The sequence below is a fragment of the Culex pipiens genome, chromosome 2 (genome assembly GCF_016801865.2).
Source record: "Culex pipiens pallens isolate TS chromosome 2, TS_CPP_V2, whole genome shotgun sequence".
NCBI lineage: Eukaryota > Metazoa > Arthropoda > Insecta > Diptera > Culicidae > Culex > Culex pipiens.
In genome coordinates, this window is record NC_068938.1 from 50,983,574 (window position 1) to 51,003,439 (window position 19,866).

At 36.7% G+C, this 19,866-nt stretch overlaps 1 protein-coding gene across 1 annotated transcript in view; it reads left to right on the forward strand.

The window, feature by feature from the left end:
* The first annotated feature begins 9,428 nt into the window (after positions 1 to 9,428).
* Positions 9,429 to 19,866, forward strand: part of LOC120423131 (cyclic nucleotide-gated cation channel subunit A) — a 308,588-nt gene continuing 298,150 nt past the window's right edge. The window contains exon 1 of the mRNA XM_052708887.1: positions 9,429 to 10,537. The gene's annotated coding sequence lies outside the window, so the exon portion shown is untranslated. The remainder of the gene's footprint in view (positions 10,538 to 19,866) is intronic.

Genomic DNA, 19,866 nt, shown 5'->3' on the forward strand with positions numbered 1-19,866 from the left:
CGGAGTTACATTGAGACCATTTGCAGATATCACCTCCCTGGAAGTACAAATACGAATTTGCGAAAATAGCTTCGAGCAGTTGTTATAACTTTTTAACAGGTTTTATTTAGTTTATAATAGTTTAGAAATTGAATTACTTCAAATCACTCTCAGTTACTATAAAGTTTAAAAAGAACGCGAGGAATTATTCAGCAAGTTTTAAATCATGTATCTCCAATGCGAAATAAAACTGTTTATCCTTTGAAAATCATGAACGTTTTTACAACAAAAAGAAAGGTATTCACAAAATCAAGGGTCCTCATGGCTGAAAATGACCTCCCCTTCACTCACGAGTATAATACGGACGCGACCCCAAAAATTATCGAGAAATTAAAAGTGAGAGTGTGTGCAACATGGGGTTAAACTTTCTGTGAAGTTGCTGTGAAGATTACCATGGCACTTTGAAAAGTTTAACTCCATGTTGCACGCACACACTCTCACTTTTAATTTCTCGATTGAACACTCTCTTTTCTGCTCGCCCTCGTTCTCTCTCTCTCTATTTCTAGTATGAGATTGGCTATCGGCATTGTTTAGATTGTCATTGGTTAGGTTGCCAAAAATCACTCTGACTGAATCGCTGGCTGCTTCGAATTCGAAATGGCTGCTTCGATTTTTTTGTGACGCAAAGTCACTCACGTAGTCATTTGATTCTCACTACCTCTTTCGTTCCTCGCGCCATGCTCGCTCGATGAAATTCTACCGAAATACCCATCACTTGGCCCATGACAGCGTTCAAATGATTGCTGTCACCAAACTTACTCGCACAAACAAGAGAGAGATAAGCAAAGAGAGAAAGACACAGAGCATGTGCCGTCGTGTCGCCCGGCTGTTTGAGTGTTGAACTCGGCACTTTCTCGTTTCAACTTCTCGTGTATATCAACCGGTGGTCGCATACAAAATAGGATCATGACCGGCGCTGTCAGTGAACATTCAACGATCGGACCCGATGATGATAGCTGACTCCCAAGCTCTCTCAAATATCGTCGATCTCTAAGTGAAAGCAAGGCGAAAGATCACTTTTTAAGGTCGTAGATGTCGACTCTTGGAACAATGGAGCACCCGATTCGAGTGGTAGAAATGACAGTTCTCTCATAAGGAACACAAAATCAAATCACACAAAACAAAATTTATTGAGTATGAAAATTGTCCACGAGGAGGGAGGGGTATGAGATTTAAAACAAAGTGTCAACATAGTTTATGGATGATCCCATTAGCAATTTATGCATTTAAATTAATTTTTAAAAATAATTAAAAGAAAATTTTCACAAAATACGAATTTTTGCTTTATGTTGAAAAGGCAATGTTTCTCGAAAAAATAGTCAAAAAATTATTACTATTGCAATATGGGTATCAAATAATCAAAGTTTTTCCATACATTTTGAAAGTTATAACACATTTTTTTAAAAATACTCAAAATTTTCACAAAACTCCGTATTTTGGGAATAATACTAAAAATTTCAGTTTTTGTTTAAATATGGGAATCAAATGATTGGATTTCTTTCGTACATTTCGAAAGTAATAACACTAAATTTGAAAATACTCAACATTTTCACAAAACTACGTATTTTTGAAAAATATTCAAAATTCATGTTTTTACTACATGGGTATCAAATGTTCGATTTTTTTTTGGAAAAACGTAAATTTTTAGTATTTCTTGATAGTACGTAGTTTTGTGAAAATTTTGAGTGTTTTCAAAAACAAGTGTTATTATTTATGAATGTACGTAGTTTTGTGAAATTGTTTAGTCATTCAATACATAGTGATAACTTTTGAAATGTATGAAAAAAACCCCGAACAATTTTGCAAAAACTTAAATTTTTAATATTTTTTCGAAAACACGTAGTTTTGTGGAAATTTTTAGTATTTTGAAAAATGTGTATAATAACATTTGAAATGTATAAAAAATCTTGATTATTTGATACCCATATTGTAAAAAACTGAAATTTTATGTATTTTTTTCGGAAAAAAGGATTTTTTGTGAAAATTTTGAGTATTTAACAAAAATATTATTACCATTTAAACCACTCAATTACAATCAATGAAAAATACTGAAATTAGAATATTTTTTTTTCGGAAATACGTAGTTTTGTAAAAAACAAGTATTTAAAAAAAATCGAAGTGTTTTAAAAAACCCAATTATTTTATACAAATAAATAAATACCCATATTGCAAAAACTGAAACTTTTGGTATTTTTTTTCGAAAATTGCTAGTAGTTATGTGAAAATGTTGAGTATTTAAAAATGGTTTTATTGCTTTCGAAATGCATGAAAGAATCCCGGTCATTTGATATCCACACTGAAAAAAAATAATATTTTTTTTTTCGAAAATACGTACGTACGTAGTATTCTAGTATTCTTAACAAAATGTGTTATTACTTTCGAAATGTATGAAAAAATCCCAACCATTTTGGGTTTCAGTAACAATAATTTTGAGTATTTTTTAGAGAAACATTGCATTTTCAAAATACAGGAAAAATACCTATGAAGCGACCCTCGCCTTACCAGAAAAATTCACAGTAGATTTTCTCTGTTAAAAACGAAAATATTAGGAAAAAGGCGAATCAGGAGAGTTGTAAGAAAAGGGAAGACAAATAAAAATCAATTAGGAGCGTAGGACGGGAAAACCCGACAACACTTTTATGACCCACTTAAGTGGCACGCGCAGAAAGGTGCCCGACGAGAAACAAACAAATAACAATATCTGTGAAAAAGGACAGGCACGACTGGAAAATAAATAAAGATTACATTATCTATGGGTTAAGTCATAAAAGGACCGCGACTAATTTCTGAGAAAAAATCTGAGAATTAGAGCGCGGTGGAAAGAAATAGAACATTGATATTAGGATTTTATCAGGATATTATGTATAACTTGGAAGGATTTTTAGAGTGGGGGGAAAAATAAATAAAATAAAAAAAAAAGAGAGTTATATATATTGTTGAATTCTGGGAAAAAGAGAGAATTAAGGAAACTTTTCATTATATCAAGAAAAATACAGGTTGGAGTGGGGGTTGTAAATGAGACAAAATATATTATATAAGTTAGAGGAAGAATTTTTGGAGTGAAACCGAAAAGGACGGATATATTATGCAACATCAAAAACTAGAGTGGGGGTAAAAATATAAGATATTAAATAATTAAGTAAATAACTAGATTTAGTATAAAAAACCAAGCTGAAATCAAATAAAGTTAGACAGTAAATCAGACAGTGAATGAGAGTGAAAGTGTTTGATCCGAAATATCCAGTCGAAGTGCCTTGGACTTAGCCGGCTGCACGCTTCACCTATTATTGTAATAATTTGCATGTATTTTTTTGCAATGGATGGCTAACATCATCCTGATTCTACAACAAGATATTTTTTAAAAGTTTGATTGATTTTTCATAGGATTACAGCCAATGCCTTTTATTTAGCCCAAGTTCCATAAGCTCTGTGCTTGGGTCGTGCTTAACCGAAGCAGCTGAACGAATCATAACCGGGGCATGTATGTATTAGGGTGTTTCATCCAAACAAAAAAGTTCTCAGAATCAGGCAAAAGGTGAATCGTTGATTCTGGAGACACCGGACGTCGATCCAATGCGCACCTTGGGGACAGAATGGACAACCCTGATTCCTTCTGGAATTTGTTCCTTGGACCATCCCCTACACACCTGTCTTTATTCCGAGTGAATCCATGTTGTCCCCAGACCTGTAGGAACGATTGAACGAAAAGCACAAAAATCCCATAGTAATTTCCATGTAAACTTTAAACCGCTGGGGACAGGCCAATTCTCAACCAAATGGACTGATATTTGGCATGAGAGTCCCCATGGGTATCCTCTACTAGGGGAACCTCGGTTTGCTTGATTCGGAGAACTTTTTTGTTTGGATGAAACACCCTAGTATGTATTATAAAAAAGTGAGTTTTTGGACCATTTTTTTTTAAATTTGGCTTCTTCGAAAAACTCTCATAAAATGCTCTCCTCTAAACAACGCCGAAGATACCAAAGCCCCTAAAACGCCATCAGATAAAGTTAGTTTTTGGTTGACACTCTGGAAGGTTGTCACCCTGTAAGTTAATAACTCTAAAAGATAACTCTTATCAAGTAACTACAACAACCGTGTTAACAACTCTTCCGAAGACACCATTTGGCAAGAACGTAAACGTTAACAATTTATTCCAATTTATAAATTTGCTATTCCGAACACTGTGCAGTGATAAACCGATAAACATTACCAGTGCATGCTTTTTGCTCTCTCAAACTTTCGAAAGCTTCCTCTCACGCGCTATCGTTCTTAACCTGTTGTTGACAACCTTAACGACCTACGGCACTTCGCCTTCGTGTGCTTAATTCTCATGAGAGCAACGTTTCGCTCGTGTATTTTTTGACAATAATTTCCGTTAGATGGTTAGATGCTAAGATCCCGTCCCAGCCGTAACGTGCTGACGGAAATACTATCCTGGGATAATGAACTTTCGTAGGACGATTAGAAGGAAGATGGAAATTATTTTCTAGATTAGATTTTGCTCACGAGCTTCGTTTAAAGTCGAGCAAGTGTTCTATGGAGACGCCTGGTTTAAAAAAAAACGATATTCACTTTTTAATTGTTTTGTACTGACATAAATTATTGATTGGATTAATGTAGAGAGCCTATGTGGAGAGGCGAAATGTCACTCTCAGGATTCCAATCGAACTGTCAAATCGGGGTTCCAATCGAGCAACAAGATCATGCAAGAACAACGTTGTAATCAATTTAAAATAGTTTTGGCAAAAAAAAAACGAGACTTACAACAATTACAAGTATTGTAAAACTGTTGTTGATAATAATCTGGTAGTTTTTGTTATGTTTGTGCTTGTTCGGTATAAAAAAAAGTGCCAGCTCGAAAGAAAAACTACAAGTTTTTCAACCCTAAATTTGAATGCCTTTGGGTGTTTGAAATTTCTCCCGCAACATTTCATTTCCCTATGTAGGTCCCTAGATTAATGGCTATGTAGTTATTGTTAAGTTTGACATTCACTAACGTCAAGCTTTCATTGATCAAAACCCCGTCCAAACAATCAACCTGCGCGGTACAGCGCCGTGACCAACACAGTTTCATTCATTGTTTTGTTTTCATCGCGAAGAGAAACAAACAAAACGTGGTTTGCACTCGGTTGATCTCGGGATCGGTTTGAATGGTCGCGTCGTAAAGTGAACGCTACACGCCAGAAGGATTTTCCTCTTCCGGTGGAGTTATGCTCTCCCTTGCTCTCGGTTTCTCTCTTGTTGTCTCTGCTATGCTCTCTATCTCCCGTCTGATGACTTGCTAATGGCTGTTTGCAGAAAGATTCATGCTCGCACGCATGGTGCTTTTTATGAATTTGTTAGCATAGGGTGAGTTGGGTGTCAAGATGAAGCTTTTCTCAAGGTTTTATTTTCGACCCTCTACGCGGGTGCCGTGTAGGCCAGATCCTTGCGCATCTTTTGGTATATAAAACATTGAAATTTAGAGCACCCTGAAGCTCGGTACAGACCATCAAAGTTTGGCATTTTTTCGGGGGGTAAATTTTTCAAAAAAGTGACAAACTTTGAAGGTCTGTACCGAGCTTCAGGGTGCTCCAAATTTCAATGTTTTGTATACCAAAAGATGCGCAAGGATCTGGCCTACACGCCAATGATGTTGAAAATAAACGCTTCAGTGGCCGAAATACCTCAAAAAGTGACATGTTTGAAAAAAATTGCGGGTTAAATCCCATTTAAAATTTTAATGTAATCCGCCAGCTCCTGTTACGCACAATCAAGCTCATATTTTGGATTTGGGTTTAGTATGCCCACCGGAACAAACCCTTAAATGCCCGCTAAAAAGTAATTTTTGTTACACTCTATTGTATAGTTTTCTGGATTTGCCTCAACATATTTATTCAATAAAAAATCCAAAGGCTATCTAAATCTTGTAAAATCCTGTGAAATTATGAATTAATCAATTCAATTCGGGTTTATTGGCGAATAATCAAGTTACAATGAGTTCATTTAGATACATAACAGAGTTTTGGAGTTCCTTTCAGCTGTGTGTTACATCGTAGTTCAATCGAAGGCATTATTACTTATAAATATTGAATAGACAAGAGTAAGAAAAAGTTTTCAAAAAACTTACAGAAAGTGTAATGAGAAAAGGATAAATAAAGAGAAAGCTTAACACTAGATCACAGAAAATTTTAATCAATTATAGATGTATTTGATCATCAGCTCCCAAAGGGCCAGGAATTGTTCCGCCTTATTCCGGCAGCTCGGAAACCGCGTCTACATCTCCCCCGCGTGAGCAAAGAACTCCAGTAGGGTGAAGAGATCTTCCCCGGTGACTTCTTGCTGGGCCGCATTGACGCTACCGGCAGCAACCACGCTGGCGAACGAACGACTCCAACCAGGAGGGAACGCTGAATTATCCGCTGGAACCGTACGCCAGGTTGGTGTGTGGGAGGTATTCTCACCGTCGTCGTCGTCCGTTCAGTCGCGTGCGTGCGCACCAGTGTGGCCGTCCGCCGAACGAAACCCGAGCCGCTGAGCGTCTTGAATGTTTTGCCAGCCACCGCTGCTGGAACCGTAGCTGCAGGAACGGCTGCGCTCGTACTTCGCTGAGGAGGGTGGGACGCTGCTGCTTTTTTCGGTCTTGGTAACCCTGAAAGAGGTCTTAACATGTTGAAGTTGCTACGTTTCAATTCTTCAAACACCAGGTCGAAGGTCTTTTTATTCAGTGTGATCACTTGTACTGCCGACTTACCGATTTTCAGACAATATCCGAGGCCTTCCAGCAACTCGTCAGCATCGTCCGCCAACGTGTCCAAAACAAAAATTGGAGGTGGTCTACGTTCCGCTGGAGAGTTGTTCTTTTTTGACGTCGACACTTTCTTCCGTGCATGACCATCGTCGTCGTCGTCGTCGGTAGTGCTGCTACCGTCGGTGTTGTTGTTTTCTTCGTCGTCGCTTAGCATCTGGAAATCGTTCCTGATGGGAATGTTGGCGGATGATGATGTGCCACTGGTCGTGGAACCAGAGGTACCCGAATGGATTCGCACTGGTGATCTTGGAACATATCCGGGATGTAGTAACTTCGACTTCGAATGTAGCGGTCGACACGGCCTTGGTTTGTTTACCTTTTTGCACACGGCCGGTAGACGAACTTCGCGGATTTTTCGAGGCCGCACTCGAACTGCCACGGCCACGGGCGGCCTTTGGCATGCTGCAGGAGCAAACTCGCGGGTAATTATTGTTAATTTACGGCAAAACATTCGAAAAAAAAAACGATAGAGCACTGAGCACTTGACTGCTGCTTGCTCTCGTGCGTACACGGAGGTCGTGAATTCTGAATTATCAATTATTAAAACACTCAATATTTTCGTTAGAGCAAACTTGCCATTCCGTAAACTTTTAAAGACAAATGAGCAATTCTCAGAGATTTCAGTCATTCTTTTTTATATTTTTTTAATCCGGCTGAATCTTTTTTGGCGCCTTCGGTATGCCCAAAGAAGTTATTTTGCATTATTAGTTTGTCCATACAAATTTGGCAGCTGTCCATAAAAAATGATAAATGAAAATACAAAAATCTGAATCTTTTGAAGCAATTTTTGATCAATTTGTTGTCTCCGGCAAAGTTGTTGACTACACTGAAAAAAATTATATACGGTAAATTTTTTTGGTGATTTTTAATTCCACTTTTTGTCACTAAAACTTGATTTGCAAAACAACACTATTTTTTTCATTTTCTGATTTGTTTTAGGGAACATCAAATGCCAACTTTTCAGAAATTTCCACAATGTGCAAAAAAATTTTGATTTTATAAAATTTTTCAACTTCATTTTCCGATATAAATTCAAATTTGCAATCAAAAAGTACTGTAGTGGAATTTTGATAAAGTGCACCGTTTTCGAGTAATAGCCATTTTTAGATAACTTTTTTGAAAATAGTCGCAGTTTTTCATTTTTTTAAATTAAGTGCACATTAGGGTGGGTACGTTTTTCAAAAAGTTCTCTGATCAAGTTTTAGTATGGTTCCCCTTGTAGGGCATGCCCATAGGGACTTTCATGCCAAATATCAGGTCATTTGGTTGTAAACTGGCTGCGCGCATCAGGGTTAAAGTTTACATGGGAATTACTATAGGAAATTGGAACTTTTTGTTCAAACGCTCCTACAGGTCTGGGAAAATCACGCGCCAACTTCTGGTATGGTCAGGCCTATGGGGAATGGTCTGGAGAACACTTTTCCCGAAGAGAGCATATGGATTCGTTGTCCCTGGACCTGGCGCATCGGCAAACAATCCGATGTCTCCGGAATCAACGGTTTTCCCTAAAAAAGCATCAAATTTTCCTTAGCATGCTATGAAAGCTTGATGCACACCGCGACGCCATACGTCAGGCAGCTACCACGTGGTTGAAATAGTTGCAAAAAAATACAAATTTGCTATGCAAAGATTCTGAATTCGACTAAATAATATCAGGATTACTCGAAATGATCATTTTCTAGTTAAAAGAAGGTTTGCAATTGGATATTCCAGCCGTATTTTTTTTTTAGTTGCTGAGATATTACTTGTTTTAAAAATATAAATCATGAGAAAAGTCTTAAGCTAAGAACAAGATTGTCCGTTCGACGCAATGGTGAACGCATAACGCTGCGCCAGTTCGATTTTTCCATCAGCTGTCAGTCGAACAATCTGCAGGGGTTGCTTTGTTCAATGGTCGATGACTGGCAGGCTATGATGACAGGCGCAGAATTTTGCGTTTGCGTCAAGGCCTGACGGACAATCTTGTTCTTACCTTTACCGTGTTTCGTTGTTTTGGTTGGTTAAAATAATATTTAATTTAAAAATAATTTCAAAAAGATTTTCATTCAAAATTTCGAGTCTTCTTACTATTTTTACCGAAGTATGAGCACAATTTTGCATCTACATCAAACAAGGGGGAAATTTGAACAATTTGCTACGATATGCTACGTTACTTGTGGATTGCGCCAAATTGAACTTTGACATAATTGAAAATTCAGACAATCGATGTTTCGGATAATCGAGTCAGAACAGTTTGATTAAAAATATTGACTTCCATGGAGACGTATGACACGTTGAATGCTGCATTATTCACCTGAAGTACCGAGCGTCTCCTTATTTTGACATTATTTTAAAAAATAGCATTTTCAGTGATGTTGCACCGACAATCCCCACTCTCTCGTAACCCATTCTAATTCGCAAATTGCTCCATCTCTGCCCTCTCTGCTCATATCGCATCCTTATCACACCACCAAAAAGGAATCGTATCCTTACTCTCTCTCTTGTCTCTATGCTCCAACTTGGCGCTCCAGGACACCCTCTCGCTGGCCCGGTCCTGGTACTGATCCTTCGGTTGGCCGACTGCTGATGCTGCGTTGAGTCCTCGGCAAGCACCATTCAGTCCAAGATAAACAAACGGCGCGAATAGGTCGTCGTCAGCGAGCAGAGACTTCAACGCGGTGTTACACGTTCGGATGCTGTTGATGACCGTGTGTGGACTGCAGTACTAGATTGGGACTAATTCGCGCCCACTCTGGGTTTGGATCCAAGCACAAGTGTGGTGTTGGTTGGTCAGTTGACAGCGTGGTCAACGCTGGGACGACGGGGAAACCGACGAGGATGTTTTGAGAGTGACTTTCCGTATGGTGGATCCTTAACAAAGTGGTGGCGCAGGGGAGCAGAGCAGGCAAAACTTTGCTAATTAAATTTCGCCTGGAAACTATCGGGACGTGGCCGTTGTCGTCAGGACGAAGAAGACACCAAAGTGCACGAGGACTTCTTAAGGAGCGGGACCATCAAAAGGTGTAATTTACTAGCTCTGGAAGACAAAGCCAGAGTGCCAGAGGCAGTGGTTAGCTGGCAACACTGGAACCGGAGGGGGTGAAGGGGTGCAGGATAATTGATTGCAGCATAATGAACTTGAACCCACCGCCGGTGGAAGAGTAGCAGTGCAGTGTGATGGCCCGTTAAGGAGGCTGAAGAATAAATTGTAGGACTTCATTCCGGCAGTGGGATAGCCCCAAGGAGTCAACTTTTGAAGTCGTTGGGTTCAACTGAAAGAAGTGGTAATTTAGTGGTGGTGGTTCGGCAGGCCCCCTTCAGCAAGTGAGCGAGAGAGGCTCATGGAAGCAAAATTGGTTACGTGAAGAACTTTTCCGGTTTGGTCTGCGCGGTGGAAAGAGGAAGGGAATCCACAAAGGAAAAGCTGTGGGCTCGAGTTGGCTTGGGCCGTGCTATCGTGTGATGTGTGATGCAAATTGAATTAACACGGTAATGTGAAATATGAAATGTTAATTGTATTACTGCTTCTAACAACCTACCCACCCTGGATGCTAAACGGTGGCTAGCTTAGTGACGTGAATAGTTTATTAGACGCAAAGTGGTGGGCCGAGCCCGTTTCTGATGGATTAATGTGATTAAGGTTGGTGATGCTAGCAGCTAGACGGATTGTGACACTTTGCTCAGGATTTTGTTGTGATCGTTTGCAACGAGGAAAAACAGTTGAAGGTAATTCTTTTTTGAATTTAATTTAATTTAAAATAACATTTCAAATTTCATGATTTGCAATATTGATTTGACCTAGCTTTTTTTTTTTTTTTTTTTTTTTTTTTTTTTTTTTTTTTTTTTTTTTAATTTATATTTATTCAAATTTCTTTTCCATGTACATTCATTCAGTTAAAATATTATTGAGTGTCCAATCACAAACGATGACTTTTCACCTCAATTTTAAATACTAGCATCTTTCATTTATTCATGAAATATTGTAGCTTTCGCTATTCCGTGATTTCAAATGTAGGAGGTCCTACATGTACAAAAGGGAAAAGGGATACCTTAAAACTAACTTATAAACTATATAAAGAGCGGATCAATGCAGCTGAAGACTGCAATGATTTTTGTCGAAATGCATCAATTATCTTATTGGACATAACATCCAAAGTGTCAACTTCGGCTAATTGATGAAGTTCACTGGTGCTGAACCAGGGAGGAAGTTTCAGAATCATTTTCAGAATTTTGTTCTGAATCCTCTGAAGTTTTTTCTTCCTGGTTAAGCAACAGCTTGTCCAGATCGGCACAGCATAAAGCATGGCAGGTCTGAAAATTTGTTTATAAATTAACAGTTTATTCTTGAGACAAAGTCTAGAATTCCTGTTTATAAGTGGATACAAACATTTAATATATTTGTTACATTTAACCTGGATACTTTCAATGTGATCCTTGTAAGTAAGGTTTTTGTCAAAACCAAGTCCAAGATATTTCACTTGATCCTCCCACTTTAAATTTACCTCATTCATCTTTATAATGTGATGACTTTTTGGTTTAAGAAAATCAGCCCTTGGTTTGTGAGGGAAAATAATAAGTTGAGTTTTTGCAGCATTTGGAGTAATTTTCCATTCTTTCAAATAAGAATTGAAAATATCCAAGCTTTTTTGTAATCTTCTTGTGATGACACGAAGGCTTCTGCCTTTGGCGGAGATGCTTGTGTCATCAGCAAAAAGTGATTTCTGACATCCTGGGGGCAAATCAGGCAAGTCAGAAGTAAAAATATTGTATAAAATTGGACCCAAAATGCTTCCTTGAGGGACGCCAGCACGTACAGGTAGTTGATCAGATTTGCTATTCTGATAACATACCTGCAGAGTACGATCCGTCAAATAATTTTGAATAATTTTCACGATATAAATCGGAAAATTAAACCTTTTCAATTTCGCAATCAAACCTTTATGCCAAACACTGTCAAATGCTTTTTCTATGATTTGACCTAGCTTAATTTCGTGTTAATAGCAAAGAATTTTCCTAGGTCTGCAGCATATTTGGCTTTACTTATGTGCCGTTAGATTAAATTTCAGTATAAGTAAAAAATGATGCTGCTTCAAATTAATAACAAAATTTACGTAGAGGTGTACACTAAAAAGTACTCGTTTGAAACATGAATCGGTAGCAATTCGTCAGCTGTGTGCTATCTTTTGACAACGACCTTTTAGTACTTTTCGAGAAAATCGATTTTTAAAGTTTGATGATAAATATATTCAAAACTATGAATGGTATAGCCAAACCTTTTGAAGCAATCGGTTTGTATTAGAGGGTGACGATTTTCGAGATTGTCAATTTCCCGGGAATTCCCGGGACCTGGGAGTTTTTTGACTATGCCAATAGTGCTAAAATTTAACGAAATGAAATGTAGTGAATTAGTTTTTGTTTTTTTTATAAACTCAGTTACAATTGATTCATACTAATTCTATGAAACGTTAATTTAAGCAGTCTCATAATTTTAAGGAACTATATGAAACCTTTTGATTTTTTTTTCTGAATCTGCAAATACAAAATCGTCTCCTGAGCTTTTTAAGACTTAAAATTGTAGTTTATAATATTTACGAAACTTTATTCGCACTGAGTGATTTTCAAAAGTTGCACAAAGTTGTTATTAGATTTTTGTAAAAAAAAAAAATAATAATATACCTAATGTATAATTTCCCAGTATCGGAATTTTTGCAATATGATAAACATCGACTCAAAACAACAAATTGAACTGTTTTTTTTTCTGTAATTTTTAAGGTCAACTGTAAAATTTCATTGAAGAAATAATTAGAGTTATCAGGAAAATTCATATGTTCACAAAAAAACTAGATTATGAGGATTGTTATGCTCAAGAGAAGATTGTGGAATTGAACTTAACTTGAAAAATCTTTTCCCTTTGAGAAATAATTTAAAAAAATTTAAGAAAACATTTGATTTCATGTGTGGGTTGTAACTGCTAAATATTTTTAAAGGTAAAATTTGGGTTTCAAATTTTTCTCAATTCTAGTTTTTGGAATTTTTGACAAGTTAAAATTTAAACTTTCCGAATAAGAAGATTAGAGAAGCATTGGTTTTTTCGAACTTGAAAATCGAACATTGAACATTAAATGTTAAAACCAATTTTGGATTTTTTCAAATGTTTTTCTTATTAGTTTATTTAAGTGGTTGAAATGGTTGATTTCCCGGGAATTCCCGCTGGTCACCCTCTAGTTTGTATACTATCGCTTAACAAACGCTCCAAGTTTCAACTGATTTGGTTACACCAGTTAAAAGATACAGTAAATTATGTAATCAAAAATCTGAAAAGCACGTGTCACAAGTGTGTTTCGAAAGTAAAATTGTACTACGTGTCACAAGTGTGCACAGAATTCCCATACAAACTAAAATAGGCTCAAATCAATGGTTTAATCGACTTAATCAGTATATTTAAAAAAACAAAAGATTGCATTGCTTTTAGAAAGTGTTAAATTTGTGAAAAACAAGACAAATTTTCCACATTTTCCAACAACATGTATGACGTGTCACAAGTGTGCTCGATCATTTTGATGATAAATTGGTCTATGTCACAAGTGTGTATTGCGATATCCGGGAAACGGAAGCGAGTTTCCAAAATCGGGTTAAAGCATCTTGTAGTGTTTGTTAAGTATAGCAAAACGTCATCATTAACTCATTTTCGACCAAAATGGTCTATGTCACAAGATAGCACACAGTTGATGAAATACCAATTTATTATGCATATCTTTGAATTAAAATAAAATGTATTGCCTTGTTTTTTAGGTTCTAAATAAAATAAAAATAAAATAAAAAATCTAATATTTTTTATATTTTTGTTTGAAAAACTTCGAACACTCACAAGTTTGAAGCCGATTAAAAAAGCAATTGTTTAACTTTTGACGAAACATTTTGAAGAGTTCAAAACCTTAAATCCATGTAAAATGCGATATTTCATCTGAAAGATTAAGCCGATGCATTTGCATGGAAAAAGTTTTTTAAAATGCATTTTACACTAGTTCAGTTGTTTTGCAATCATTATTTTTCAAAAAATGAATGATATGACAAAAAAAAAATTTTAGCGAAAAAAAAACTTGAACATCGAAAATTTTCAAAAATTCAAAAGATTTTTAAATCAACTCAAACATGCTAAAAGTGATTCTAAACGCAGGGAAACGCATTTTAAATTGATTTCAGCTGATTGTACTTAAATTTCCATTGAAATTTTGAAGTTTTTTGAAAAAATATTTGTTTTTGCCCCCTGATTTTTCGGGCCAACAAAAACAAAACGTTTTCAAAACTTTTTTTCGTAAAATCGCGATAACTCGTGATGTTTATAAGCAAACCCCTTATGTCTATATATCAAAATTTTTCAAAATTTTTGAATATTCCGAGAAATACGCGTTTTTGTGATTGTTGCAAAATCCTGAGCTAAAATAATTTAATAATTTTTGTAATTGTCTGCTCTACAACTCTAAAAATAACCCTGCAAAGTTAGAAAAAACACGAAATTTTAAAATGAAAAATTTTGTTCTAAATGAAAAATTACCCTTCTGGGTCAATGTAACGTCATGATTCGAATTCCCGGACGCTTCGAAACCCGGACACCTCATCTTGTTTTATCAATTATTTGGATATAAGTTCGCATTATAAATGTCAAAAATGGGTTATTTGATGAATTCTAACATCAACTTTCATTTAAAGTTTGTTTGAACGCTAAAGTTAATGTCAATACAATTAAATAAAATAAAATTATAAGATTACCAAAAATGCGAAACATTTCACGTGAAATATTTCATAGGCGTTCGAAGCCACGGGAAGGCAAAGCAGAAATTTATGGTTTTGATTTCCTTAAATTAAAGAAAATTTTTATATAAAATATCGATTGTTTAGATGTTAACAGCTTATTTGAGACCTAAAGAATGCCATTCACTAACATTTCAGTCCAAATTTGTGCGATTCATTAGCAAAAACGAGTGTCCGGAATTCGAAGCAAAAGTGTCCGGATTTCGAATCAGCTTTTATCAGTGTCCGGGATTCGAAGCACAACAAGTCATTTTAATTTTCAAATTCTGATGAAAAATTGTTAGAAAAGACATACTTTGCATGCATTCTCTTAAAAAAGACTGTTTATACTACATCCTGGTGATATTTCTTTATTTCCAACTTATTACATGATTTTTTGCCAGCTTAAACAAAAATGATATGCTACTAAGTGTCCGGATTTCGAATCATGACGTTAGATTCGAAAAGTACATTAAATTTCCCATAAAATGACATGTTCCAAAATTTTTACAGTCAGGTAACGGAAAATGGGAGATTTTTTTAAGCTTTTTTAGTGTTTTTTTCGATGAAAAATACGTTTTTTCGAAATTCTGAGTACGCCATCAATTCAGGCGTCTTATTTTACATAAAAGTCCCTTTGACACCAAATTTCTATCTCATCACCGTTTCAGGCTGCAAATTATTGAAAACACCTCTTTTTTCGCATGTTAAAAAATGGAAGGGGTCGTACCGCCCCTCCGTCACGAAAAATAACAAAAATACGGACCTCAACGGACAAAAGTTACCCCTTAGGACAAAGTTTCACGCAAAACGAAGAGGGGTCGGGGCAACTTTTCCCGATTTCGTGTGAGTTGGTAGAGAATTACCCATTAGTATTTTCAACAACAAAAAATTGCAGTTTTAATAAAATTACCTGCTTCCAGTTTAAAACCATGAAATCAAAGGTGTGTACACGTTCATAAGCATAAGCATAAGCATAGGTGCCCACCCGCAGTTGCTACTCCGTTATTGACCAGGACCTCCAGAAGTTACATCCACGAGCCGTGGAAGATAAGTGGGAGCTATCTTTCCTCGCTTCGCAACTTCTCAAAGGCCCCTATCATGCTGATCAATACCGGCGCCGGCCACGACCAGTGGTAGGGTCACGGGGAAGTGGATGGGAATGTTAGTCCGATACTTGAGTGATAGAGACCGCCCAATCGACTGCTTCTCCGACAAAGTATCACATGAGTTTTGAGGGGGTTAGTAGATGGGTATGAGGTCAGGATTCACGAGTGGCAGTGATGTGACCATGAGCATTTTGTTTATCGGTTGAAATTTTAAATCTTAGGCAGCCGGCTGCGGAAAGATAAATAATTGATTATTTAAAAAGTTTGTTTTAATCGAACGCGTGCCAACCGAGCGGTAGTGCTATAAGCTGGACTTATCAGTATATTTTTACTGTTGGTACAATTAAGATAACGCGAGCAAATGTCAAAAATAGTAGATGAGTTAATACTAAAGCTGCCAGTTGGAATAAATTATTACGATCAACGAATATAAACGAAAAGAAAACAGGACACCACGTAACCGATTGTAATGAAATTAAAACAATAACTTAAACGAACTTAACCGGCGGCGTGCCTTCCTATCAACGATGATAAAAGAAGGACTTATAAATTTAAAATATAAAAAGACTCCAAAAAATACGTTGCATAGTAACCGCGAAGTCCCGCTACTCACAATCGAATCCGAAAGATAGCTATCTAGAATTTTAAATAAAGTATTAATTCGATCGCGATCCTCCAGAAATTCTTCGTCGGCGTGCCTTCCGATCAACGGTGATGTAAGAAGAGCTTTATTCATTAAAATGATTTTATATCATAAGCCTTAAAACATATTCGTCGGCGTGCCTTCCGATCATCGATGATATAGAAAGGACTTAATCCAGCAATACGACTTGCTTGTCTCGAAAAAAAGAATTCGGATCGTTTCTATCGAAAACTATGTAAAGAGAACAAAAATAAACTCATTGGCCAACGAACGCGCGAACAAAAAATAAAGAAAAAAGAAGAAGAAGAAGAAGAAGAAGACCAATCACCCCATGCACACAAACAACGACACAAAAGAGATGAAAACAACACGAATCAGAAGAAATCCAATCACCCCATGTACACAAATAGCGACACAAAAGAGACGAAAAATAACACGAAAAAACAGGACTGAGCGTCCACACAGGCACCGCACTACTGATGCCATTATTTAATTATAATGACCAATCACCCCATGCACTCGAACAGCGACACAAAAGAGACGGAAAATAACACGAAAAAACAGGACTGAGCGTCCACACAGGCACCGCACTACTCTCAAAGGTGTGTACACGTTCAAACACAAAGTATGTTTTATGCACATGAAATAAAAACGAAATTGAATTAAGGGGTTACATACATGTAAATGGGCAAAAATGTCGGAGGTTGGTATGAGTATATGAAACTTTCAGGAGTGATTGAAAATCATCTTTTTGAATTGAATTGAAAAATAACTCCTTTTAATCTGAGCCACTGTTCTACGGGCTACCGCTGCGAAGGGTTGACCTGGTGGCATTGGAGGTTGAATCTAAACAACAATCATCCTAACATGAAGTAAAAACAAAATTGAATGAATAACAATAAATAAATCTAAAAGTGCTCTCGAAATAGCCTTTGGGATCAATTAAAATCTTTTTTTTTTAACTAAGAATAAGTGCGAAAGGTCCCAAATGAATGTTAATAGAGACCGTTCTGGTTCTTTTTTTGGCTGAATAACTTTGCTTACATCACCCGAAATCTTTCCTCTCTTATTATCCCTGAACTTAAGTGCCTCCAAATCGACCCCTGCTAATTCTGATGGATCTTGGGATCCATTCCAGCGTGAAGTATGCAACGGAGACGTCGAATAAAAAAAACTCCAAAGCACCACACTCTAATTCGTGGGCAATTTAGTCCCAGCCACCACTCCCGGAAAAAAAGGTTGACCCGAAGCATTATTCACACCGAGGAGGGTAGGTTTATTTCCATTTTTTATGCGAAAGTAATTTACGACCCCTCTGGATTTGAAGTGCCTTATCGGAGTTGGGCCTTAATTATTGTTGAAGAAGTTTATTCTGTGTTTTTTTCTTAGTCGTAATTTCGAGTTTCACAGACGTCCTTCGGCATCCGTTCCGTGTCATTTTTTTATGAGGTTTGTGACCCTCCGAGATCAAGAGCCAAAATATGCTATTTCCGGCAGCGCAAAAAATACGAATACTAACTTCAGAAATTGGTATGCACCATGAAATCTTGGTTCGTGTCTGCGACTTTTGATAAAAAAACGTTACTTAATCCACCTTTAGGTGGTTGGTGCCTTCCTCATATTTATAAAATCAATACATTCAGTAAAAATAGCAACATTCCCCCTTAACATGTTTAACAAATCAACATTATTACCCATTTCTTTTGATATGGTTCGCAGACCATCAATATTTCTGGCTCATCGGCAAGGTCTGATAAAAAAAAAACCTATCCAACGATAGTTCGCATGGAAGATTCAGACAATATTTTTATCACAATATCTGAAATCAAACCTCTAAAAAGTGTATAAATAACACTTAAGTGCCAATAACTTTTAATAGGGTTGTCAGATCCTTGATGTTTTAGGCTCATTTGAAAGGTCTTTCGATTATCTAACTAACGATGGGTCGCATAATAGACCCGGACATCATTTTTACTGAAATATCTGAGATCCGGCCTCCAAAAAGTGTATAAATAACACTTAAGTGCCAATAACTTTTGATAGGATTGTTAGATCCTTGATGTTTTAGGCTCATTTGAAAGGTCTTTCGATTATCTAACTAACGATGGGTCGCATGATGGACCCAGACATCATTTTTACTGAAATATCTGAGATCCGGCCTCCAAAAAGTGTATAAATAACACTTAAGTGCCAATAACTTTTGATAGGTTTGTCAGATCCTTGATGTTTTAGGCTCATTTGAAAGGTCTTTTGATTATCTAACTAACGATGGGTCGCATGATAGACCCGGACATCATTTTTACTGAAATATCTGAGATCCGGCCTCCAAAAAGTGTATAAATAACACTTAAGTGCCAATAACTTTTGATAGGATTGTCAGATCCTTGATGTTTTAGGCTCATTTGAAAGGTCTTTTGATTATCTAACTAACGATGGGTTGCATGATGGACCCGGACATCATTTTCATTGAAATATCTGAGATCCGGCTTCCAAAAAGTGTATAAATAACACTTAAGTGCTAATAACTTTTGACAGGGTTATCAGATCTTCAATGTTTTGGGCTAATTGGAAAGGTCTTTTTAATACCTTTCTGAAAATGTATAACATGACAGGGTTTCTTACAAAAACCACCCTTTTTACAATCTTCCGGACATACGCCAAAATCGTTTTTTTAGCATAACTTTTGAAGTACTTTACTAAACTTCATAATTTTCAATAGAGACTCTGAAATATCTGAGATCCGGCCTCCAAAAAGTGTATAAATAACACTTAAGTGCCAATAACTTTTGATAGGTTTGTCAGATCCTTGATGTTTTAGGCTCATTTGAAAGGTCTTTCGATTATCTAACTAACGATGGGTCGCATGATAGACCCGGACATCATTTTTACTGAAATATCTGAGATCCGGCCTCCAAAAAGTGTATAAATAACACTTAAGTGCCAATAACTTTTGATAGGATTGTCAGATCCTTGATGTTTTAGGCTCATTTGAAAGGTCTTTTGATTATCTAACTAACGATGGGTTGCATGATGGACCCGGACATCATTTTCATTGAAATATCTGAGATCCGGCTTCCAAAAAGTGTATAAATAACACTTAAGTGCTAATAACTTTTGACAGGGTTATCAGATCTTCAATGTTTTGGGCTAATTGGAAAGGTCTTTTTAATACCTTTCTGAAAATGTATAACATGACAGGGTTTCTTACAAAAACCACCCTTTTTACAATCTTCCGGACATACGCCAAAATCGTTTTTTTAGCATAACTTTTGAAGTACTTTACTAAACTTCATAATTTTCAATAGGGACTCATGGGACCCCAAGACGAATCGAATGAGACCAAAACGGTCCAAATCGGTTAAGCCAGTGCTGAGATAATCGAGTGCATATTTTTTGGTGCACAGACCCACATCCCTACACACACACACACACACAGACATTTGCTCAGAATTTGATTCTGAGTCGATAGGTATACGTGATGGTGGGTCTACGAGGTCTAATTAAGAAGTTCA